The sequence below is a fragment of the Phyllostomus discolor genome, chromosome 1 (assembly GCF_004126475.2).
Source record: "Phyllostomus discolor isolate MPI-MPIP mPhyDis1 chromosome 1, mPhyDis1.pri.v3, whole genome shotgun sequence".
NCBI classification, from domain to species: domain Eukaryota; kingdom Metazoa; phylum Chordata; class Mammalia; order Chiroptera; family Phyllostomidae; genus Phyllostomus; species Phyllostomus discolor.
This window is the reverse complement of record NC_040903.2, coordinates 194,195,993-194,221,548: the sequence shown is the minus strand read 5'-3', so window position 1 is coordinate 194,221,548 and position 25,556 is coordinate 194,195,993. Positions and strand designations below refer to the sequence as shown.

The following is a 25,556-nucleotide window of genomic DNA, read 5'->3' as shown; positions in this document are numbered from 1 at the left end:
CATTCATTCATGTTTAGAATTATAAAAGCTTCTAACCTGGCTTTCATATGATCTTTTATGGACTAATCAGCCTGCATATAACTTCTTCTGCAAGTTATGCTGGTATTTTTATTTTGTTCACCACTTTCATAGCATATGAAAAAGATGAGAACATGGGGAAAGTTGCAATATACTTACTCATCCAGATGCAAAGACATCAGTGGACAGTTTTGTCCCAATTTATTTAACATAATCCTTAGCTCTGACCTACTGGCTTCAAAGGTGACTATATAAAAGGCAGAACAAAGGTCTGTGAGTAGGAGCTAATACACCAAAAACACGGTACAGGTGTTTATTGAGGGTTTAATTATATCTGTCAGTTGACATTTTCTTTCAAAACACAGAAATAACATTACACTGCTAACAAATATGGCGTTCTTCTAAGGAAGTTCCTGTTCCCTACAAAACCAGCATTTTATAGTACAGATCCCTTACAGATAACTAATGGGGACAGCTAAGAGTTTTCTATACAAATGAGTTCAAATTTCGACAGTGAAAGATTCACTTGAGTGAATGATACGAAATAATATCCACCTGCAGGATTAGCCATAAAGGCCTTCCTGAGGAATTGAACTTGAATGTGTTTCAAAGGAGGATAAGGAAGCTGACAGGTGGCGAAAAGAAAGGGAAATTCCAGGCAAGGAAAACACTGTTGTGTAAAAGCTGCCTCTGTGGTTTCTCAAGAAGCAGTCACAAAGTGATCTGATGTATCGCAAAGATTACTTCAGTCGTGAGGACAAACTGAGGGGGACGAATGGTGTTGCTTCACACTCCCAACCTCAGTTTTCTCATCTGTCACAGAAGGCTGGACTCAGTGACTTCTCTGGTCTTGCACAGCTGAGAGCTGGCTTCCTCCTATGAGGCACCACAGTGGCACCCAGGACGCCAGCAACCCTGCAAGGCCTGTGGCTTATTAGCCCCCTTAGACAGATGAAAAGAGGCTCAGACTCCCAATGAGGCCTCCAGTTACAGGGTTTTAGAAATTAAGAGGAAATATGTATAACCTATGTAGAGAAAGAAGTAGCATATGAAGACAGACAACTTGAAAAATCACAGCTCCTGACCATAATCAATCAAAAATAATTTTTTACATTCTTTTCCTAAGAGATCAAAAGAGTACGGAGCTATATCAGCTTTCCCCACCGTGCCAGACAACCACTCAGAGGAAAGGAAAAGGGTGTATACCATCTTTACTTTGAAGAATGTCCTTGTCGGGAAACCAAAGGAGGCACCGTGCCTATTCCTGCCCAGTGGTGGCTCTCATTTAATTATGTATCCCCTCTGCTTGTGGTGTCCATAATGAGGTGGTATCATTATGCTGAATATACAACACATTCCCTAGCCATTAGAACAGAGATTAGCAGTCAACTGAAGCAGCCTTCGGACCTACGAAGCAATTAAGACAACCTCCACATTCAGCTTTACTCCAAGGCACAAATTCTCAAGTGAGGTGTTACTTTTATACAAAAGCTCAGTGGACAGTATCATAATTTACTTCTAACTGTTTAATTGCAGAATTCTCTATGTATAAATAAATTCACATCTGGTAGCAAAATACAGTCGAAAAATAAAACCAGTCTTAAAGAAAAATTTCAAGACTAAATATTAGAACTTAATGAGGTCTACTTATTTATAATTCAAATTTAGCTCCTGCCCCACCCCATTTCTTTAGACAAACATGCCCACTACTGATGGGAGCCCCCCCGGGGAAGACAATATGGGAGCTTCTGTTGCAGTGCCCCCTGACCTGACAACCACCCAGAGAAACGTGTGGCCACGTGCACAGAACCCAGGGCAAGCCTATTCTTTGAAGCTTCTTTGTAATCAGGGCCTATCGAAAACAATCTAGAGCCCTGGCTGGCGTAGCTCAGTGGATTGAGCGCAGGCTTCGAACCAAAACATCACAGGTTCGATTCCAGTCAGGGCACATGCCTGGGTTGCAGGCCATGGCCCCCAGCAACCGCACATTGATGTTTCTCTCTCTCTCTCTTTCTCCCTCCTTTCTCTCTCTGAAAGTAAATAAATAAAATCTTAAAACAATCTAGAAGTTCAGCAATAGAAAAACAGTAAAATTGTTAATTAAATTAACTTTAAAAACTACAGAACATTTAAAAACTATAGACAAGTGACTAGTCTCTACATTAAGCAGCGGTTTAAAAGGAGGAACTAGATTTACATGAACGAACATGGACAGGTCTCCAAAGCTTGTCACTGAACGAAAAAAAAAGTTACTGATATTCAATACAATACCGATTATGTGAAGTTTTAAAACACAAAAAATATGATACTTTTATATGATAAATAGCAAACCAACAAAGAATTTGCCTCTGGAGAGCTAGCAGGGGGACCTGGAAGGGGCTAGAGAACTGGGGCGTAACTGTACAGACTCATTTATTACTACCATTAAAAATTAATTTAAAAAACACACCACAAGGACTTTACAGGGTTATTAAGCGAGTTAGTGTTAAAGAATAAGGTGAAATAAAGATATCCCTGTAACCACTGCTAAATTAAAAACTAATCAAATGCAAGAAGAAACACTACCAGAAGCAACCATAACATCACAAATGAAGCTGGAGGGGGTGTTTGCTTGTTTTTGCTGAAGAACGGAAGACTGTCAACTTAATGGCCACATGAGGCCCCAGTTGGTATGATTAATTATTACTATGTGAACCTTCACACAACTGTTTTTCCTAGGCTAGAAACTTGGCTGTAACTGGAAGAGAACCAAATATAGAAATGTTAATATTATGTTAACATAACTAAAAACAGTCATGTTCCCTTTTAACCCCTAGGATTCCTTCCCCACCAGTAACCTACATTAATGTGGGAATGCAAACTTAACTTTTTAATAAAGGTCAACTTATGATAATAAGTTGATTATAATAAGGAGAGCTCCCTTTGTGTAGTGGACTCTCCAGAAAATCAGGGTCTGGATGGACACCATTCACCTCCTCTGTGCCCAAACCTGTCAGCAAACCATCAGCCAGGCTGTCTTTTACACAACCGTCTATCTACATTCCTCGGGGGGAAATAAACTCTCAAATCAGAGAACTGCATCATCAATATTGTATCTACGCATAACAGGCTGGAGCAAGGAAGGAAGGAAGGAAGGGAGGGAGGGAGGGAGGGAGGGAGGGAAGGAGGGAGGGAATTTGTTGTTGTAATATATATCATTAATGTAAGATTTGCTTTAAATACAATCAAATGCATTTTCTCATCTTTAGTTACTATAATGTGGTAAGATTTAACAGGGCATAAAAACTAATTGTAGAAGAGTAAGTGTCCTCATTATATCACTAAATATAAAAAGTAACTTATAAACAGCATGTAGAATATGATCCCAATTTTGCATTTAAAATACATACATGGTTACATAAGAAAAACTATTAAAATATTAGCAGTCCTAAAGAACAAATGACCCAGTTTCTTCTATATTAAACTGCATGAAAAAGGGAGGGAAGGGAAAATGTTACAATTAAGACTTAAGAGAGAGGAATGCAACCCAACACGTTCATCCTATTCAGACCCCGACTGCAGCAAACTAACTGTACAATGGCATTTTTGACACAATGGAGGAAAATGAACGCGGACTAGAGGACTAGCTAGTAATATTAAAGAATAATCATTAATTTCATTAAGATTAATGATACTGTGACTAATTTTTAAAGTCATTATCTGTTAAAAATACTAACTCAAGTATTTATAGGTCATGTGGTATTGTATAATATCTGCATCAAGTTTTAAAACTCCAATCGATCAATCAATCAATCAATCAATCAAAGCAGGAAGAAGACAGAGGCAATGAGAATAAAATACCTGTAAGTGTTGAAGCTAGATAACGGGGACCTGGGGCCTCCCTCACTGTACTATTTGCTCTGCTTTTATGCATGTTTGAAAAAATCTCATCAACAAAAAGTTAAAATGCTGCCTCTGGGTGGTGGAGACTGAGTGATCGGGTAGGAACTGGGTGACTTTTATCTGTTTGCCTTTTCGCAAGATCCAGATTTTATATAATAAATATGAATTACTTGGGCTACTTGGAGAAATAAATGTTCCTCTTTTCATAGATGGATGGGTGGATGGATGGGTGGATGGATGGATGAATCTTTCAATAACCAACTCCATGGATTTAATTCTCACTCTACAGACACCTCAATGCGTTTTACTTGTATTTCCACTATAGGCCTCGTTACATTTGGTAACTTATAATAACAACTTTTAATTATGTCCTTCTAGAAAAACAACTTGATTACAATGGAAATTTCTTTTTGTATTTCTATCCTAAGTAAAAAAAATCTCTATATTATAGGTGTCAAATAATTATTTACTTAATTCAACTAGTTGTTCCACTAATAAATCCAGGGAGGAAACAAATGGCAACAGAAGTAGAATATCTCACCTCCTGTAGCTACAAAAGCTTTAAGGCTACAACATGCTCAGCGGTCCCCCTACAAAGACCAATAACCATCATATGTTACCTAGTCAATTTTTCAAACCATTTATTTTCCAATTAACCAGAGAAAAACACATTGGTCAGTACAGAAAGGGTCACTTACTGAATTAAGTTACAGACTTCACTAAAAAAAAACCAAAAAGACTTCCTGAAAAGAAAACCAGTCCATTAGTTCTTCAGTAAGCATTCATTATTTAACTTCCAGAGCACCCGTCAGTCCTTTTTTTTTTTTGATTAAGGAAGCCGTTCCAAGAAGAACTCGGCGCTAGGCATGTGCTGAGGATAGTTCGAGAACACCCCTGCTCCGCAGAGGCTGCCGCGGCGTGGAAGGGGTGCACGCCCGCCCACACCTCCCACGCTCTCCCGATCACCGAGGTGCTGGAGGCTCTGGCATGGTCCGTGCAGACAGGAGCAGTAGCTTTCCCCAGGCCTCTTCATCTCTCCACTGTCTTGCTTAACGATAATTTCCAAGAGAGCATAATGAAGCCCTTGTCCCAGGAGCACCGAAACCCCCCAAACACGGCATGCTGGACTTCACCACCCCACGGCCTTTCGAGTGCCTAGTTTTGATGAAAGCCACTCGAGTGACAGCGCAGGTATTTCCCACTTCCTTTCACATGCAAAATGTGCTTCGGTTTTGACAAACCAATTAAAGTCCGGGTTTCAGAATTTTTTTTAAAAAACCAGCACTAAGTTTCCTAAACCCTTTCAGAAACACCAGAATGTCATGAAGAACTGGCAGATGCAAACCCCCCCCAAGTTTCACCTCTAGTCCACCCTATGATCTGGTCCCAGAAGCCAGGTCTTCCAAGAGGCTTCCACCCGCCCCGGCCTAGGAGAGCCGGCAGGAGCGGCAGGGGGGCGGAGTCTGCACAAATTCCCACCCTGACTGTCACCCACATTCACACACAGGTTGTGTTCTTGCTTCTCTACGTTCTGATCCTTTCTTTACTTAACACTTTTGTTCAAATCACTCCTATCAGAAAATGTTAAATTAATTAGAACATCAGAAAAGTGGGTCACATGGCAGCATCACAAAGAATCACAGCCACACAACTCCCAGGCTCTGAAAAACGGCGAGGTCTGTGCTAAGAAGTAAGGCGCTCCTCCAAGACAACTGACTTCAGTTCCTATCCCCATGTGCTCGGTTTGTACCTACAGCGAGACTGAAAGAGGCAACTCCCTATCTGGTGTGGACAGCTGCACTCTAAGTTTCCGAAGGCCGTCCAGGTGACAACGAATGGTTCGTACTGAAGAAGGGTACGAGGGCATTAGAGCATGTGAAGGGGTCACACCACAGCCCTAAAGGCTGGTAAAAAGATTTGCCACACCAAGAAAGTTCATATAATTTTCTAAGAACAAAGAAAGCTTTGCATAATGAATATGCATAATGAAATCATTCTGAAGTGACCTCAAGGCTTGCCAAACTCAACTCAAATTAGTCATGGCCAAGATAAAAAGAAAACTCTGCAATCATCCCTTTGCTACTCTGCATTTTTAATATTGTCCCATTATACTTAGCATTTAGTCCATACAATTTCATCTAGTATTTATCTTAAAAAGTGGCCTGCATTTTGTAACCTCAGTGCCACCATGACACTTCAATAAAGGTTGACCCAAAGAATCTAACAAGTGTGCTCAAAGTAAACATTTGAGTTTCATTCTTCTTAGAGTTAATATATTCAAAGTCTTACTATATTTTTTTTACTGTCTTCGTCACTGGAAACTGTATTGGATGTGAAGAGCTCTTACGTTTTAATGAAGATATCATCTGTTAGAATACTGAGGAGGGCCATAGCTGTTGGGGCTCAGTGGGTTGGCCGTCGTCTCATCACCTGAAAGGTGACTGGTTCAGTCCTCGGTCAGAGCAACCAATCAATGTTTTTGTCACACATCAATATTTCTCTCCCGCTCTTTCTCCCTCCCTTTCTCTCTCTCTCAAAAAAATAAAAAATCTTTATTTAAAAAAAGAATAATGAGGAGAAAAGTGACAGGTTGCATCTAGTAGACATGAAAGGGTAAGGTCACAGGCCTATAGGCTGGAGAAATAGGAAAGAAATGATTTCTGGGCTTGATTTTTTAAAATTTTTATCTATTGTTTTAAGAGAGAGAAGGGAACTAGGGGAAGGGGAGAGAGGGAGGAAGGAAGGGAGAAAGGGAAGGAAAAAGAAGGAGAGGAGGGGACAGAGAGGGAGAAAGAGAAATATCAGTTTTTTTCCACTTTATTTATAATTTCATTGGTTGTTTCTTTTTTGTGTCCTGACCAGGGATCAAACCTACAACCCTGAGGTATCAGGATGACACTCCAACTGAGTGAGCAACTCAGCCAGGGCTCCAGGCTTCCACTTTTTATCTGACCTTTGAATCCGCTATAGTCGTTCTATTGCCTGGATGGCCCATGAAAGGCACTATGATTATTACGTTTCTTGCTACCACCACATATAACACAAGAAAAGTCTAGGAGAATGCAATAACATGCATTTTTTTTCTTTTCTTTTTTCATTTACTAAATGGTTGGAACTTCCCATAAAACAAAAAAAGTATGTCTTTATTTTTGTGTATTACTACAGTCTAAGTAAATGTGATCAATGTTATTCTTTTTATTTTGAAGAAAAGAAAGAAATGGACAGCTTTCCAAATTTCCCTCAATTAAAATCTGAAGCCTGGAATGCAGTAATTTAGCTGAAATAACTGAAAAAATTAAATAATAGCTAACCTACCTATGAGGACATAATGATCTGTACAACAAAGGGAAAATGTGAAGTTAAAATAGAATATTTGGAAAAATACTTAAAATGCACAATTTAGAGATCACTATTAATTAACATCATTCTATGTTTCTTGCTGGCTATTTACAAAGAATATAGCAATTTAAAAAGTTTTTTAAAAGGAAGGGAAAAGTGTGTTGTCTTAATTCAATTTTGTAATTCTAAAACAGTACTACTCAAAAAAATAAATAAAAAGGTATAAGAATGATAGATTTAATAAGGTTTTGTGAGTCTGATTTCTATGCGTGTGTCGTTTTGGATTTTTCTTTTCTTTCGGAGGAAGGGAATGGTTTTAGGCAGCCCTTAAGCAGAGAGCACTTGGGAAAGACGGACTGGACAGTTAGAAGGCCCAGAAAGAGTACCACCTCCAGCAGGTGCAGGAAACTCGCCACACCTGGCCTCCCTCGTCTGTCGTCTGAGTAGACCCGAGCAAGTACGAACGCCTAAGAGAACAACCTGCCGCCTGACCTAATGGACACACAGCACCAGCCTCATCAGTATTTCTGTCATTAAGAAAAACGTGATTTAAGTGCTTAGGTTATTAAACTAAACAATTAATTCAAAAGACAAGGTGTAGCTGCGACTACATCAAAGCTTAAACAAGCCTGGCCTCATAATAAAGCTAAAACTTGAGGCCTGCGCTAAAAACTGTCACATTCAAGTATATCAAGTCTATCAACCATCAATTATTTATTTACAAGTGTTTAAAACACCTTAAGAGACTGCACTGAAGGTGCGCATTTCTACACAAGTTTCCAGGAACAAGTTCCCGGGAGAAAAAAATCAATCTGGAAAACGGCGTACAAAACTGAGGTGAAAAGCAGAGGCCCCCCAACAGTAGGCACCGATTTCCCTTCCTTCACAGCCTCCCTCACTGAGCACGCCTGCAGGCTGCTTGCTCACCGCGAAGGAATTCCTGACGGTTCCAAAGACGCCACACTCTCAGAGGCAGTTTCTCATTTGTGCTGCTAATAAAAAACATTAGCTTTTCATGGAGAAAAATTATAGAGATCTAAAATTCTTTCCTAAATTCCATCTATATTAAAAAAGAATGGATGCTGGGAAGGTCAAGTACATGCTACCAAGAAAGTGTCCTAATGTAGTTTAAAACATTTTCAGAGATAATCACTCCCCAATTTCTCTAACCGAAATTCAAGGGAAGTCAGAAATAGCAAGCCACTTTGAAAGCAGTGCTCCGATTACCCAGAGGGCTCCGGGTAACCTTGACCAGCCTTCCTGGGAAGCGGCAGCTCCGGAAGAGCTGGCTCCTGAGGCAATTGGCTCTTGCCCTTGCCAAAGCAGCTGATAAGAAAAATCCCAAGGCCTTTGTTTCAGCAGCTTGCTGAGGTGAAGTTTAAGTACAAAGTAAGAAAAGCAAAGAAACCTATGCAACCCAAAACCACTTGTTTTATCTGAATTTATGAGTTTAGCATATACAGCATCTTCAGCCTGTAAAAAAGTCTCTTTCAAAGTAAGCTGTTATTTTTCTCAATGAGAATACCCTTTTACAACTGATTAAAATGTTTTGAGAAATGTCCACTAAAATGTTAGGAGAGGCCTAGAACTGAACTGGGTTTCTACCCAGCAGTACCCAAGCACAACCACTGCAAGATCAAATATACACGTCAAACAGGTTACCCAACGATCTCTGTTTTTCAGGATATGCTTGGTATTTCAAATTAGACAACAATGCATCAGCATTAACACGATTCTAATTTTGAACATGGGCTGACGTATGAACTCCCATCACATTTTAATAAACACATAAAAGATTTTTTGAAATGCATTTACTATGGAGTGGAAGCATTAGTATACACAAAAACCTTCACAGTACTAATTTAAATAGCCAGAAAAATATGTGAACTATTTTATTTATAAAGATGACAACCAAAAATTGCACAAGAGCTTCCCTCTTCTCTGTGTTCATTTCTGCCTCTCAGAAGTAAAACAATGGAGGAAAAACCAATGGGGAAAAATATAAGGTCCACATTTGCTACATCAAAATGTTGCTGTAAGCGGCAGGTCCTTCTAAGAATGAACGTTTGAGTGACAGTCCCTTCCCCCAACACAACTTGTGACTAATCCACCAACTCACCCTTTTCCACTTCAAAGTCAGCAGTAAATCTTGCTTTGGAGTCCAACTTGAGGTATTCTCTCAAAACCTAGATTAAAATAATTATAAATTTCAGTATAATAAGTTATTTTCTAAGTTTGAAAGAATATACAACTGTACTTCATAGGAATAAAGGTGGAAAATCCCTGCCAGAAATGAAATCATAATTGTGAAATGTTATACTTTACCTCTAAAATCCTCTTTCACTTGGAAACTCTCTATGTGCAGTTCAACACACTGAGATGTAAGCCAATAACCACTCCCACTTACACAACAAATTTTTAAACCTGGCTATTTAGTATCTAGACAGATGGGGAGAAATCCCAGAACCTTTTTGAGCAAGACACTCTTCCTCCCCCACAAAAGGAGATTTTGACGTAGTTACTCTATCATCTATCTGCCTGTGGCACCCACTGTCCCAAACCAGTGTTTCTCAACTGGTTCTCAAACCAGTGGTTCTCAACAGGCAACTGAAATGCCTGGACACTTTTGGCTGTCACGACAGAAGGAGGGGATGTGCTACTGGTATTTAATAGGCAAAAGCCAGGAAAGCTGCCAACCATCCTACAATGCGCAGCACAGCTCCGCTACAAAGAATTATCTGGCCCAAAGTGCCAATAACCCTAAGGTTGAGAAACCCTGGTCCAAAGCAACCAGCCATTTTGATTATTCAGAAACTCCACCGTTCTCATACTGGTCACTTCGGGTAAGTTTACAGGTTCCCACTGCAGTCAGAAACATGTCCTGTGATTACTAAGCTAATTATTAGTTTAAAAGAATGCACATACATGCCCAATATTAATAATTTGTAGTACATGTACCTATTCTAAAAATATTACAATAACTCAGATTATACACATCCATAAGAGCTTTCAAGAAACCAATTTTAAGTTTTTGCTGAGGTGACACAGTAGTGCGAACTATTTTAACTTCCAAACCCTGTTCCAAAACATATAAAACAGAAGCTAAGAGTAAGAAGAACCAGAACTTAGCCTCACTCACAGAATGTCCCAACACCTGGTGAAGAAAAAGAGAAAAGTTCCACTTCCCAGCCAATCACTTGGGTAGTGGGACTCCCATTGTTTTTCAGCCAAAAATAAAGGTGCCTCAAAGCTCACTCTAACTGCATGCAAAACGAGCCTCGCTGAAGGCGCGCTATGTCCCCACGCTAACATCTCATGTACAGAGACTGGGAAGACCCTGCCACAGGTCTTTTCTATCCAACCATCATCAAATGGTATAAACATCAGAAGAAAATTGGGGGGGGAAACCTATAAAGGATATTCTGAGTCAGATATCCCAGATAATAAAACATATAAAATATGCATTTTTTACATATTGGCCTACAGGCTGCACCCACAGAATGGGTCTAAGAAACTTGTAAGACCCAAAATATACACTTTGTTTGGATAATCATAATTAATGAGCAAGAACTGTTCATGGCAAAACAACATCAGATGTTACTGGTAAAGTTAGACTTCGGTCCTTGAGTTTGGCTAAGAAAGAATTCAGAGCCAAGAACTCAAATACAAGTGAAAGCTTATTCAGAAAGTCACAGAGGTAGACGTGAGCCAGCTGGGCTGTGTGGACTCAGGGAACAAGTTACAGAAGCAAAAGAAGGCCCTTTGGAGCTCAGGAGAAAGCAAGCAAGGGTACCCCCTTGAGGGGAGGAAGGTGGAGAAAAGGCAAGGGCATGCTTTAGAGGGAAAGAGTGAGAGTGTGCCTGAGGGAAGAAGGGGTTGGGGGAAAGCTGGGTGCACTCAAGAGTCCTTGTTCTAACAGGTTTTATCTGTTTTTCAAAGGTGGGGATGTTAGGGGTTGTCTCAGGGGAAGATCTCAATAGAATATTCACCAATTCTCCAGGTGTGTCCTTTTAGGGTCAGGTTCTCAACTAATTGGTTGACACTAGGGTAGGGGGTCATGAGTCAGTGCAGCTGGTCCTGATGTCAGCCCAGGGGACACTCTGTCTGGTTTTGCTGCTTTTCTGGGCCTGGAGCTGAAACACGACTGAGGCCTAGATGTCATCTCTAGTTTGACCAGAACTATGTCTCTGTGCTCAACACACCTGAGGCAAGAATATTAGATGTGGGCCAGAACCTCATTGTCCTGGGGGCTTAATGCCAAAGGGAGTGGTCATGCAAGGGCTTGTATAGGAGTCCTATGAAGCTCTTCTCTGGCCCTGCCCTCCTCTCCCCTCTCCTCCCCTCTCCTCTCCTCTTTTTCTTTTTGTAGACAGAAAGGAAGGTCCAAAGGCCACAACATTACTTTGCTCAGTAAAACAAAAATTTTGTTTTGTTCTCTTGGTCACTGATGGACATTAAGAAGTCATCTCTGAGCAGTTTAGTATTTTTCTGGCTTCCGCCTGAAGCTGCCTTCCCCAGTTGTCTCCTTCCTGTAGTGGAGGTGTGACGGCTCTACACTGCTTTAATGGGCATCCTGAATCTAGAGGGCACGCTAGCCCTGCCTTTGCAAAGGCACGCCATGCAGTAAAGCTCCCTAACGATCTGGCTAGTACAAAGGTCCCCAAAGCTGGGTGGGAGGGGAGGGGAAGGGAGGAGGGGGAAGGGGAAGGGGAAGGGAGGAGGGGGAAGGGAGAGGCGAGGAGGGAGAAGAAAGAGGAAAAAAAAAATGGAAGGCTCCAAAATTACAAAGAAGGTTGAGAAATATTAGTGCACAATATGAAATTTAACCCCTACCCTCCATTTTTCTAGACTTAGATTGGTCTTTAAATAAAAACTCATCCTAAAATTTCAAGACATAAACACCTCATTTTCTTTTCTCTCAGCAGTAAAATGTCTTTATTGTATTCTGTTCCAAAAAATAAAGGTTGCTCAATTCCCTGTCAAAAGCAATCCGGGGAAGACCACCTGCACTGTAGAGGCAGTGAGGAAAAAGAAAGAAAATAAAATGCTCAAGCAAAGTCTGTATGAGTGGGTGTGTACTAAGTGCAAAGTAACTGCCACTTTGGGTTCTTAAAAGCGTTATTCCTTGATTCTTCTGAGAAACATGAAAATTAGTGTAACTGCTGAAGAAAAGTATGTCCTCCAACGCATCTGGAAAACAAGCCCTCGGATGGACTTCAGTTCCACCAAAGAAAAGAAGGTATGAGGTGGGGATGGGGGGCAACTCGAGGCCTTCAGTCCACGGTTTTCTGGGCTGAGGGGAAAAAACAGATTCTACCAAACACAAAACTGACATGTGCCGTTCTCAGAAAGAGAAGGCTGCTGTGACAATTCACCTTCTCCCCAGACCTACCCCACCCCCGTTCTGAATTACACTCGTTTTTAGAGTAGGACCAACTTGGTTCTAATATGCTTAATCCTAAACGTTTGGGAACTAACCACTCACAAACAACAGGTGTGAGCTGACTAGGTTATGGATCAGTACAGCATCACATTCTCCACGGCGTCTATCAAATTCCTTTTGCCCTGCTGACACTTTATGAAAACTCTAAATTCTAAGATAGCAATCAACCAGCCCAACACTTTTTACTAAAAGCCTATTGAAACATGCTCAGTTCTGAGGAAGGTGCAGCGTGGTGAAAAAGAAAGAACGCACCCTGGCTGTCAGAGCTCAGTGGATTGAGAAAGGGCTGTGAACCAAGCATCGCAGGTTCGATTCCCAGTCAGGGCACATGGCTAGGTTGCAGGCCATGGCCCCCAGCAACCACACATTGGTGTTTCTCTCTCGCTCTTTCTCCCTCCCTTCCCTTTCTAAAAATAAATAAATAAAATCTTCGAAAAAGAAAGAAAGCTTAAACAGCTCACTAGCGGAGTGAGGAGAAAAAACTGCATAACACAGTAAGGTAAAATGAAAGACCAAATTATCAGAGGACTGTACAAAGTAAAATGTCACACTTTTGTAAACCGCACTGTCCCGCTGAAAGAAGCAGTTTGCACAAAGACAAAGCACAGGTTACAAGAATGGACCGGGGAAAGAACACATCAGCGAGGCGACAGGAAACAGCTACAAGCAGAACAAACACTGAAAGACAATCAAGATGTAACGGGAAGCCACACGACTCTCGGGCAGCTGTAAGTCAAGACAGCACAGAAAAGCAAACCCCTTAAACCTTCCCAATGATTTGTTTGATAAGCAAACAATTTTGAACTGCTAAATCAACTAACAGAAGGGGGGATTGTTTTGTTCAATAACATCAGCCCAACCTACCCCCCCCCCCAAAAAAAGTGCCACACATAACTTGATTTCCCTGAACCAGTTGAGAGAAAGTAGCCAACGAAACGGCCAGTCACTCCTAGAGTTTAGCGAGTAATTTCTATACACAAGGGCACTCTCCTACAGAAGCGCAAAGATTATGGCCACCAAAATCCAGAAATTAACACTGATATAGTACCACCATCGAACGTGCAGGCCAGATTTGACTTTCTCCAATTACCCCAGTATCTCACATTGCACTGAGCAGCCATATCTCATGAGGTCTACTTCAATCTAGAATTCCTGAAAATTCCCTTGACCACTTTGAAGATTCCCGGCCAGTTTTGTAGAATGTTCCTTAGTTCGGGTCTATCTGATAATTTCCTCTGATTAGACTCAAGTTCCCAGTTTTCAGCAGGAACACCACAGAAGAGCTCCTCTCGTTGTATGCTATCGGGTGGTATACTATTTCAGTGGTTTTCCTTGACTGGTAACATGAACTGAAATCACTTGATTAGGGCAGTATCTGCCACATTTCCCCACTGTAAAGTTACTTTATAATTAGTAAGTAGTTTGTGAGGTGATACGTTTAGACTATACAAATGTTCTATTTCTCAAATGACCTTTCCATTGACAACTGTTGGCCAAATTAAGGATCCTATGATAGCTGCCAAAAAGTGATTTTCTAGTCTGATCGTTTCTCCCACTTTGGTGAGAAAAAATGGCATTCAGAAACTAAGATCTGAGTGTGCATACTGTAATGGGGTTATCACTGTGCCTGTCACCTGAGTAGAAACACACACATACACGCACACAAACACACACTCACTCCTTCCTTCCTTCCTTCCTTCCTTCATCTGTCTACATGTACTGAAAACCGTGAGTCATACAGACACCCTGAATTCCAACACAGCACCACAGGGTCCACGCTCATTCTCACCTCTCGCTTTCCTATAAGAGCATACATCTGGCTGCCATTAACCTCAACTTATTTCCTTACTGGATTCACACAATGCTACCCTTGCCTCTGACCCATTATCAGCAAATGCCTGCTCTAACTAAAGGGTCAGTAAGGGGGAAGCCTAGAAAGACAAAAACGTTTTTAAAGATTTTTGCTTATTTATTTTTAGAGAGAGGGGAAGGAAGGGAGAAAGAGAGGGAGAGAAACATCAATCAGTTGCCTCTCGCACACCCCCAACCAGGGACCTGGCCCACAGCCCAGGCACAACCTTTCGATTCACAGGCTGGCGCTCGATCCACTGAGCCATACCAGCCAGGGAAAGACAAAAACATTTCAGGTAAGTCACTCTACTCCAGCCAAATCCCACAGAAAAAACTGCAACCCTACACCCACCCCCATCAGGAAATGCCAAGTACAGAGCTGGGAGCTCTATTCTCACCTGGGTGTGATGAAGCACTCTTATCAGAGACGACACAGGGTGGGGCAAAAGGAAGTCTACAGTTGTTCATATGGAAAATAATACAATAATTAATAAATGATAATACCAGAATAAACTCACAACTGTACACCTACTCTTGCCCCACCCTGTATGTAATAAGATACCAGTTTTACAGAGCCCAAATAGGCAATGCTAAAAACAGACTGCTCACAGATATACTTATCCGAAGAAGCAAGGGAATGCTGAACACAAAATTCAGGCAGTGGTCGTCTCCAGGGGGAGGTGGGAAGCCGGGATCACAGAGCAACACTAGTAGCTCCAAAGCACCGATCGAGCGCTGGTTCTTAGGGAGCACCTGCCAGTGTTAGGTGCAAACTCCCTGACATACACAACTGGGCATCACCAAGCTATGAGGAGGTCATTAGCAGTTTCAAGTTTACATTTGAGACTGGAGACCTAAAAAGGTTAAGCATGTTGCCTATGGTCATGTAAGTAATAAGCAAGAGCTCAGACGCAAGCCCAGGTCTGACTCAAATCTTCTACTAGTCCTCAAACAGAAAGAGGACAGGAGAAACGGAGTTAGGATTCTGAGGGTCAGATTCCTTCTGTGCCTCTGGACCACTTCCAGAGTGGTTTTCAGGGTCTGGGCAAGTCTAGGCCCCAAACCAGGGGGTGAAGTCCTCCTGAAGGAAGGAAGGCGGGTAGAGACACACACCTGGGCCACACTTGAAGCTACAATATGAACAATCCTTCAGGGAGCGTTTGCATCGCCATCCACAGGCTACAAATTCTGGCTCAATTCAGTCGCTACATAAAATCTCCTCTCCAAGGCCCCTAGTAAAGTCTGATTCCTAACTGTTTTGTTTTGAAATCTGGGGCAAGGGAGAGAAGACTAGGACAGGAACCCACTCATGAAATTCCAAACACAGCTGACGGTGAAACTATAAAGCACTTGGCGCACAGCATGAAACATGAAATTAGTGACAAAACGTTGAGCCCTTTTAAACAACGCCTACAATGGGATAATGAAGCAGAACAACACCACTTCTCCGAAGGGCAGACCAGACACCTTGGGAAGCTTAAACACCCCTCCATACCTGGGGCTGTTCCACAACTGGTAAAACCCAAAAAGATGGATCTCCACAAAAATTAAAAATAAAAAGCAAAAAAGAGAGTGTTATTTATCTTCTCAAAAAGTCAGAAAGAACTGCATTTCTGGTGGAAACATCTCCTGAGTCCATTAAAGCCATGACAACTCAAATGCCACCCGGAAGTGTTTCCTGACCAGCACTAAGGGTTCTGTAACCGGTCTGTGGTCTATCTTTAAAATGGGATAAGTTTGCCCACTGTTGATTCCCAGAGGGTGAAGCAGAAATTCAGTCAGAAATCACTTTAAGCCTGGCCTTCCCCCAACTAAATGTGTGTGTGTGTGTGTGTGTGTGTGTGTGTGTATTGCTAAGCTCTATAGTACCTTTCGTGTCAACTTTTTCTTTCCAAAGAGGAAAACTAGACTTAGGTCACAGACCAAAGAAAATGGTACAGAACAAAAGAAATAAAGGGACACGTGCAAGACAGTACAAAAATGATTCAAAACTCATGCAAACTTCATGGGGTGGCCTAGAACTATCTACAACACATAAAGGTTGAGAAATGTAAAACCACAATAAGCACATGAGAAGCACACACACAAAAAATAAATCTCCCAGGATAAAAAGGAAAGGCATTTAACAGAACTCTACAAGGCCAGAGCTTTTTCTCCCCAAAGCCTTTTACTCTCTTTGTGAAAAGCAATCAGGTGTTGTTGAAATCAGCATCTGGTGTTAGGGAGACAACAGAAGTTATCCCGAGGAATTCTGAACAAAGTCAACAAACTGAATAAATTAATCCACAGGCACTTGTTTTTTCCATCCTGCTGTTCTAAGCTTACAGGATCACAAGACAAGCAGTAATTATCCTTGAGAGTTATGGAAGAATAGTCCAGCTTTAGAAGAAATTTAAGATGTAAAAAATAAATAACAAAAAAGTATTACATTAATATCAAAAAGGGGAAACCCTGAAATATATTAAAGAGTTTTATTATAAACTCCCAGATAATAAATTTTAGGTAAAAAATCAATACAGCTATTTGAAAAATAAATCCTCCCAAGCTAATGTAATTTACTTGTTATCAAGACAACCCACTTATCAAAGGGGCTCAAGACTTGTACTTTTTAACTTTAACGGATTTGACAACTCATGAAGACGCAAGAAAAATGTTCTTCCCAGGAAAGCACAAACCAATGTTTCTTTGACACCAAGTTGTACAAACTACTTCTTATTCTTCCTTGCCCTGCAATTCTAAGCATAAAAATTTCATAGACAGGGAGAGGCAAGCAAATCAAGTGGCTGGGAAAAAGGCTGAAGAGGTATGACACAGGAAACAAGTCCTTTTACAGGCTTACTATCTTCATCTGGGGGCTTCTCCAACTCAGTTAAAGTCACCTCTATCCACCCATTTACTGGAGCCAAAAATACAGGACTCATTCTCCTTTCCTTTCTTTCACTCCCCATACTCATCTTGTCAAAACCTATATATTCTACCCCTTGAAGATGATCTGAATCTTTCACTCTTCTCCATCTCTCCACTGTCACCACATTGGTCCAAGTCACTGTTCTCTCTCAGCTAGACAACTGCCCCAGAGTCCTCATTCATCTCCTTTTTATTCATGACCATTTCCCACAGAGTGGTCAGACCTGCTCTTTAAAAGGTTCACCTCTTGAAACGGCACCCATCCAGAACAGACAGTCCTAATCCCCCACAGGAGGGTGCAGGCTCTCAGGACACCTTACAAAGTGTACCACCTACTCTTCACACCAGAAAGAGTCATTTTGGGTATTAAAGTGACAAGAGGATATATATTAAGGGCAAGCTTGTGGCCTGAAAAAAGCATAAGTTCTCATTGAAAGAACCAGAAGCCACATTTGCATGGTGCTTTTGGCTCCATGGGCAAAAGCAAGAAGTGGAAAGCTGCTGTCACATACAGGAAACAGATGGGTTGGATAATGCAACTAGATAACCAACTGCCTCCCTCTTCCTTTCACTAGAATTTAAGAAATGCTCAGTTAACAAGGAAACAAACTAGAAATGCAGCAGTTCGTGGCTGAAGCAGGATTTGAATATGTATCAAGAAACATGTTATGAGCATCACAAACTGATTAGACCTAAAAACAACATAGAAAATTTCACCTATGTGTTTCCTTATTCTCAAAATTGCATGTTATGCTTTCCACAGCCTCAATTAAAACTGAGATCCATCTGTACTCTCACCAGCCAAGCAAATCAAATCTTAATTGAGATACAATTATTTTCTGTGTTTAAAAACAACTATCTACTTTTGATTCAAACACTTAAACATCAACAGGGTAGGGTATAAAGACCTGAGCAAAATGCCGCTGAGTTCCAAAGACCACAAAGGCATAGTCTCTTTCGAAAAGTTTACCATCTAATTCATGGGAGACAATATGGAAAAACAGCAATGATACCAACCAAGTGCTGGTAGGTACAACTTCACAGATGGCAAAGAACACAAAGGTTAGAAGATGAACTCAATGCGATGAGGGAAGAAATACGTTTCCAACAGGCAAAAGAGAACAGAGGGAAAGCATTTCAGGCGAGGAAACAAAATAAAGACAGAAAAGTCTTCTGTGCAAATAGTGTTTGAGAAAACAAAGAGTATACACCATGGAAACACATTTTAAAGATCAAATATACAAAGCAACACTTAAACTCTAAAGGCTGCATGGAAATTTTCTCCAAGAGCCAGGGGAGATGAATTGGCTTCACTCTCCACTCAGAGTCTGTCATCTAGCTTTGGCCTTGACCTTCATAAAGCCAGGGAGCCAGATGCCTACTTCAATGTCATTCCTGGCATCTGTGTACTTGTGTGGGATCCATCATCTCGTGACCACCAAGAGGACTGTCAAATCGCTTTCAAAGACAGAGCCACATTCAGATGAAACTAGAGGATTTACAATCCCATCAGGCAGCTAAAGTATAAATGAGCATTTTTTGCAAACCTACAGTGGTGCTAATGCCTTATGAGGCTTGGTGATCATGTTCACCGCACAAGAAGAGGCAGGCTAGCAGAGTGAGTGAGCAAGTGTGGGTGGGTTTTTCCCTCCAATTTTATTGAAATATCACTGATGTATCACATTGTATTAGTTTAAAGTGTACAACATAATGATGTGATGTACGTATATACTGGGAAGTGAATACCACAGTAAGTTTAGTTAACATCTATCTCCTCACACATTCCAAATAAGTGAGTGTGTCTTACTGCAAAAGAAAATGCTATCATTCTAATGATGCATTTGAAAAGTTAACTTTACATACAAAAAATAGTTTAAAATGTTCAAACAGTGCCTAAATTGGAAAAATAACTTTTACACATTGGTCTAAAGAACTGCAATTAAATTTTAGTTACTTTATTCAATTAAGGCCATAAACTTTTCAACAAAAATAAAATATTCTAGACCTGACCAGTGTGACTCACTTGGTTGGGCAGTGTCCTGCAAAGCGAAAGGACAACGGTTCAATTCCCAGTCAGGGCACATACCTGGATTGCAGGTTTGGTTTCTGGCTGGGGTATATACGAGAGGCAACCGATCAATGTTTCTCTCTCATATGGATGTTTCTCTCCCTCACTATTGCCCTCCTTTTTCCTCTCTCTGAAAATAAATAAAATCTTTAAATAAATAAATAAATATTCTGTATAATAATTTTATAAAGCAGAATGCAAACACTGCTACCTTAGATGATAGAATTGTCTCATCATGTACTTACATAAGATGTTCAAAGAAGCTGAAATAGTGGCTTTTACGTTTATAGGGCTACCTGGACAAAAGAGTCTGTGGCATTATTTGCCACACCTGGCAAATAATGCCAACAAAGCATCAATGCTAACAATCAAACTGCAAAGAAAGTAATTCACTGACTGGAACTAACTGGGAAGGCAAGGAGGACTGAGGGATTGGTGCTGGAAGGCTGGAGCATTCCACGGAGTTTTTACACAACCTGCTAAGGAGCTGAGATTACAGGCAACAAGGAACCACCAAAAGTGTATTAGGGACTGTTACAACCAGAACAAAATGTGTATGTGTGTTTGCACACACACACATACATTTTATTCTCCGACCCCCCACCGCCAAAAACATGTTCAACAGCGAAGTGGAAGAGAAGCTGAAGGAGGGAAGGCACTGAAGGAAGAAGCGCTGACAACAAGGTTGCTGCTGTTTCCTAGGTGAGAAACTGGGGCTGAACCACACCAGTGGGAATAGAGACGGGAATGAATGGAGAGAGACTTAGAGATAAAACTGACAACACTTAAAATCAATTAGATGTGATGACTGAGAAAAGAGGAACCAAAATCAACTAAAATCTCTTAACGAACTAGAGAGCCCGGTGCTGCTGCTGTCCGAGTGAGGGACTGCACCACCATAACACAAGCCACTGTACTATTCTCAAAAGCAGTATTTTTATCAAGGTTACATTTAACTGATCTTTGAGATTGCTACTAGTTAACGTCAACGACGTCTGGAATCATCATCATCCATTAGCCACACAGAAACCAGTCCTAGAAATAGACTCAGCTGTAAATGCTCATGTGGAAATGTGTCAATTTAGTTTATGTGAAAGATCCATAAATAATAAATGGTTTAGAATTATCGAAACAGACAAGGTATTCTACAAAAGAAACATTCTAAAAATAGAACTAACTCAAGTTCTCCATAATGAATACCATTAACTGGATGAATTTATTTCATAACAGAGTATGTTTCATGTTCCACCTAATGAGTTTCAGCATTAACTCATTGCATCACACTTTAAAATACAGTAAACCTTTTAAAATAGCACATGTAATGTAATATATAGTAAATTATTAACAATGCTACTCAAAACAATACAAAAGTATATACATACAACATAATCAGGGTTAATGCCTAATACAAGAGCTACAATGATAATATTGTCACAAAAAAATTGTATCATTTTTATCATGCCATCCTCCTTTCCCCTCTGCATTTCCTCAGGAATACTTGGCAAAACAGTAGGATATTTAAAGTGTACAACTTGATGATCTGATATGCAGAGTGGGGCAAAAGTAGGTAAAGTTTATTACTTTGTGAGTACACAAAGCCCAGTTTATTCTTGTATTACTATTTATTAACTATTGTATTATTCCATATGAATAGCTGTAAACCTACTTTTCCCCCACCCTGCACATACACATTGTGAAAAGATTCCCCCAATTAAGTTAATTACCTCGTCCATCACCTCACATATCCACCTTTGGGTGGGGGGATTTAGGTTCTACTCCCTTAGCACATTTCACTTACACAACACAATGTTACCAACTCTAGTCCCCGTGTTGAACATCAGGTCCTCAGACCACGTTCATCTTATAACTGAAAGTCTGTACACCAGGCCGCCTTGTTACTTTCAATATCAGGGTACTAACCACTTAGACCAAGCCTCTTTGTGGAGCATGCTGGTTTCTAAAGATGAACAGACTGGTCTGGAACTGTGAAAAACACAGACACCCAAGTCAACAATGCAAAGTGCAACCATAAATGAACAAGTGGGACAACAGTTGGCCAGGGGCATAAATGTAAGGTAAAAATGGGTTGGCAAATAAGCTAAGACTTGCTGAGGGCCTCCTGTAAGTCTGGCACTGGGCTGAGAACTCCAGACCCTCTCTCATCCTTACTGTTTAATGAATGAGTCTTTGGATAACTATGTATACGCTTTATGAAACCAGAGAGGGCTTGGAAACCAGCATAGCTCCAAGTTCTCAAACAGCACCTAGCACACAATAAGTATTGAACAAAAATCCATTAGATGCATGAATGAATGGATGGCTAAATGACTAGGGCTGATGGATGAATGAATAGGTATTTTTAATAACAATGTTGATCTGGCTCAAGTATTCAAAAAGACCCTGACACCTTAGGAAAGAGAAAACAAAAACCACCCACTGTGTTTCCTTCTTTAAGCACAGAATATCCTAGTGGAATGGAACAGGCACAGCACAGAATATCATAGCGGAATGGAACAGGCACAGAATATCATAGCGGAATGGAAAAAGCATGGCCCCGTCATCAGACCTGGACAGGAAGCCAAGTGTCAGACCTGCCCTTAGTGTGCCCCTGGACAAGTTACCAGTCCATGACTGAAACGCACAGACTAACTCCTTAATCCCGAAGTTGTAAAAAGGCTTAACTGAAATAACATATTTTGAATACCTAGCAAGTACCTGGCACATAATTAGTACTTAATAAACATAAATCTCTCCAGGTACTGGGCCGAGGGAAACGAGCCCGGTGCTGACACAGAGTCCCAGTGGAGGGCAGCAGGGTCGTCTTTAACCATCAGTCCAGAAGCCCAGCTGTCACATGCTGGAGGAATTAACACTCACAGCACAGACCTCCACAGAAGTCAGACAGGGACTGGACACTGCCAGTGCAGCAGAACGCAGAACTGGACAGCTAGCACATGCTCTGTGCTCGGCGACCTCACACGTGCCAAAATTCAGCATACTGTTCTTCCCTATTGTCAAAGCTACTTTATTGATGATATCTGAATTATATTGACTTGGTAACATGATGGATCAGCAAGGATTCTTCCTTTTTTTAATCATATTTTTCCCATCACCATTTAGTTCCTTTATACTCCCTCTCCCCCCACAATCACCACACTGTTGTCCATGTCCATGAGTCATTTTTCCTTTTTGCTCCATCCCTCCACCCCATCACAAACCCCACCTTAGCTGTCACCCTGCTCTCTACCTATGAGTCTGTCTTTATTTTGCTTGCCGGTTCAGTCTGTTCATTAGATTCCACATATGAGTGAAATCATATGGCATTTGTCTTTCTCTAATTGGCTTATTTCACTTAATATAATGTTCTCCAGGTGTGTCCATACTGTCCCCAAAGGGTAAAATTTTTTTCTTTTTTTACAGCCGGTAGAATTCCATTGTGTAAATATCCCATAGTTCTTTTATCCACTCATCTACTGATGGACATGTGGGCTGATTCCATATCTCAGTGATTGTAAATAACGATGCAATGAACATAGGGGTGCTTACGTTCTTTTGAATCATTGTTTCAAGTTCCTTCAGATATATTCCCAGAAGTGGGATCACTAGGTCAAAAAGCAGATCTATTTTTAATTTCTTGAGGTATCTCCATACTGTTTTCCACAGTGGCTGCACCAGTCTGCAATCTCACCAGCAGTGCGAAAGGGGTCCCCTTCCTCCACATCCTCAGCAACACTTATTTGTTATTTATTGGTGATGGCCATTCTGACAGGTGTGAGGTGCATTCCTCTGAGTATTAGTGATGTTGAGTATCTTTTCATATGTCTATGGGCCATCTATATGTCCTCCTGGGAGAAGTGTCTATTCAGGTCCACTGCCCATTTTTTAATTGGGCTGTTTGTTTTTTGGTGTTGAGTTTTGTAAGTACTTTGTAAATTTTGGGTTTTAACCCCTTATCAGATGTATCAGAGGATGTACCCTCCCATTCTGTGGGTTGTCTTTCTATACAGTTGATGATTTCCTTTGCTGTGCAAAAACTCCTTAATTTGATATAGTCTCATTTGTTTGTTTGTTTGTTTGTTTGTTTTTCCTTTATTTCCCCTGCCTGGGAAGATACATCCAATAAAATATTGCTACAAGCAGTATCTGAGATTTTGCTGCCTGCGTTTTCTTGTACAGTTTTTATGATTTCAGGTTTAATATTTAAGTCTTTAATCCATTCTGAATTTATTCTCGTGTGTGGTATAAGAAAGTGATCTAATTTCATTTTTCTACACATATCTGTCCAATTTTCCTAACACTATTTATTGGATAAATTATCTTTATCAAATCGTATGTGCTTGCTTCCTCCATCAAATATTAACTGACTATAAAGTTGTGGGTTTATTTCTGGGCTGAGGGTTCTTTTTAAGAACAATTTCCTAAGGCCTTTCTCCAGGCTTCGTCTGGAGGAGACCAAAATAACTGCACATTTGCGTATAATTAGCCCCTTATACATTTTCTCTTTCGTAATTCAACAGCATTCTATCATACAATGCAGCCCAAACATGACTAAAACCCTCAAACTTCTTATCCATAATTAAAAAGGTGAAAATAATGTTTGACAAGTTCTAATATAGTTTCCTCTTATGAGTCAGTAGCAAAATAAGTCACACAAATTACTTTCCCTATCTTTCTAGTTATTGCTTAACTATCAGGTGAAGTAAACAGCAATACCTTTCCTCTCACTGAGTTAATGAGGAATTCACCTTAACTTCAGAAGGTGCTTTGAGCATCCTGCTCAACTGTAAGCCTCAGGAAGGTCCATATGAACCCACATCACTCAGCTGAAACATGAGTCCAAATCACTCAACTCAAACATGCAGCTAAACAGTTTGCTTCTGGATGAAGGTAACTTGACTCACTGCTGATCTTAAGTGAGCATTTTACAAAGGATGGATATAGCTGGGGAGATGGAAAACAAAACAAATTTGGACAGAGGGAGATAGTCACACCACAGAAGGCTTCTCAAGTACAAAGTTCTTTCTTATAAATAAAAATCTGAGTATCAGTCATCAAGTCTAGAGAGTAGGTCAACAGAACAAGAGATCGGTAATATTCCGAGAACTTAAGCCAATTTACAAAATCTCTACCTACAAAGTAATAGTCCCTCACAGAGATTCCATTTAATAAATCAAGTTTGAAAATGAAGACTGTTCAATTTGGTGACCAGAGGAACTGAAGTTGTTTAGAATACTATGGAAGGTACACCCTATTTCGATTAGAATCGTCCAGAAGCTATGAGCAAAAAGATTGGCGCCTAGTAAAACAACTCCCTGAAGAAATCTAGGACAGCATGTTGGCTGGGAGCAAAGAACCAAACTTGGGTAGTGAGCCTTACGCTCCACCTATAGGAGTATCTGATCAGCTTCAACACCTTCATCCGCCCTTGCCAACCTTGATGCCACACAGCTCCCAGCTTTCTGAAGACAATACTGCTCCAGTAATCTATCAGCTGGGGACAGGACTCCCCTACTACACTATAAAATACTCGTCTGCTTGGAAATACATTTGTCACTGCATGGTAACAACTGATTTTCTAGTAGACATCAAAGTTCAGAAGTGTCTATTTAAGCCCATCAGATGTTCCAAGGTCTGATGGGCCCTGGGTAAGCGGACCACTGGTGTTGATGCATTATGAAGCCTTTTCTAAAGCAAGTCTGACCAGCATGGGTGTGGCCCAGTGACATCTCAGAGATCAGCTTTTGAGAATTCTGAGCTCTGCATCACATCAGAACACAATCTGTTCTTTAGTTGTACACAGCACACACAATTTTATTTGAAACATTTCTTACTACAGATTTCCTCCAATCCCAAATACTTGTATTTTTCTATAAATACCTATCACCTCTGTACCAAAATTACCTAAAAAACAGTAATTTTCGATTTTTCCTTACCCTTTCTTAATCCTGATTAAGATGTAGTTATTCATGAAAATGTGAATACAACAATTTGATAGCTCTGAAGGAGTTTTAAAAGAAGATAACCCAAAATACTTTTAGCAAAAATTGG

The 25,556-nt window shown here is 40.6% G+C and overlaps 1 protein-coding gene across 10 annotated transcripts in view; it reads right to left on the bottom strand.

Moving 5' to 3' along the window:
• Positions 1–25,556, bottom strand: part of SIPA1L1 (signal induced proliferation associated 1 like 1) — a 421,848-nt gene that overhangs the window by 248,100 nt on the left and 148,192 nt on the right. For 9 of the 10 annotated variants that reach the window (XM_036011668.1, XM_036011659.1, XM_036011652.1 and 6 more), the window contains one exon: positions 9,359–9,425. The gene's annotated coding sequence lies outside the window, so the exon portion shown is untranslated. Of the gene's footprint in view, positions 1–9,358; positions 9,426–17,952; positions 18,012–25,556 lie in introns of all 10 variants that reach the window. The other variant, XM_036011661.1, reaches the window with a different exon arrangement.